We start from the raw sequence: 1540 nt of genomic DNA on the forward strand, positions 1-1540 counted from the left end.
TATAAAAAAAATATAAAAACATTGATACACAATAATATTACAAAATAAGATTATGATAAATATAGAAAAATAAAAATATTAATAAACAATTTAAAATTAAACTTAGTATATAAAAAAAGCATTATTTATTTTAATTATTTCCAAAAATTAAGATTAAATTAAAATAATAATTTTAATTTAAAAATTCAAATAAAGAATTTCATTTAAATTAAAATATAATATTTAATTTTAAATAATTATAAATAAAATAAAATTATTGATGTTATATATATATATATATATATATGCGTTTCATGTGCACAATAAAGATTTGAGCTTCATGATATTATAATTATATATTTTTTCATTAACAAATTTCATAAATTATCTAATGAAATTATACCTCTTTTTTAATTAACATGATTTGCTATGTAATTTGTCAGATTTAGCCAAGTTTTAAAGTTTTTAAAATCTCTATATAATATTTCCCAATAAGTTGAACATTTGAACTAACTTTTAATCTCTTAAAAGTTAATCAATAAGAAATAAAATGGATATGGATATAAGATTAATTACTTATAATAAAATAAAAATTGACATTAAATAAATTAATTGTTTATATTTAAGAAATATTTATAATTCTTATTTAATTTATTGACCATCTTTTAAATAATAAAAAGAGTATTATATTGAAATATATAACTATTTTTAATTTTTGTTAAGTATACAATGTTTGCTATTAAAATAATATATTAAAAATGAATTTATTTACTAACATTATTTGCACATAAAAAAAATTTTTAGAAAAAATATTATAAAATTTAAAATAATAATGTTAAAAAAATTTAAATTTTTATATTCATATAATTTTATATTTATAAAATTAACACAAATTTATATTTAATGTTATAAAAAGGTATTGTGTCCGTTTGTGAGTTGTCACGGATAATCATGCTTGTATATACTAACATTGCGTTTGGATCGGAGGAAGGAAAATAATGAGAGAAAAATAAAAAAGATAATAATGAAGAGAGGAAAATATATTTTCTCTCTTGTATTTGAATAGAGGAAGAAAAATATCAGAGGGAAAGTTATTTTATGAATAGTAAAATTATAATTTTATCCCTAAGTTAAAAAATAAAAACTTATAAAATATAAGAATATATTTGTAATTTTCTATATTTTTCTCCCACTTTCTCTTTATTTTGGAGAGAAATTTGAAGTGGACAAAAAAATTTTATTTTCCTATCAAATTTTCCTCCCATCTTTATTTTCTATCAATTCAAACACAAAATAATGAATAATAAAATTATTTTCCTCTCAAATTTTCTTTCTTCATCTTCAACAATATTAATTTTTTTCTTTCAAAAGCATACGCACACATAGGAATAAAAGACTTACTATACCAACACTCGTACCCAGATAATTGCTGATTGAGCAGAGTCTTGGCAATGCTTATGAACCCATGCACGCACACATCCATAATCGATGTGGGAATCCGAAGGCTCAGCCTCACTGAGCAACCCCAATGGGCACACCCACTAACTCACGGACCTCAACC

Source organism: Hevea brasiliensis, chromosome 4 (genome assembly GCF_030052815.1).
Source record: "Hevea brasiliensis isolate MT/VB/25A 57/8 chromosome 4, ASM3005281v1, whole genome shotgun sequence".
NCBI lineage: Eukaryota > Viridiplantae > Streptophyta > Magnoliopsida > Malpighiales > Euphorbiaceae > Hevea > Hevea brasiliensis.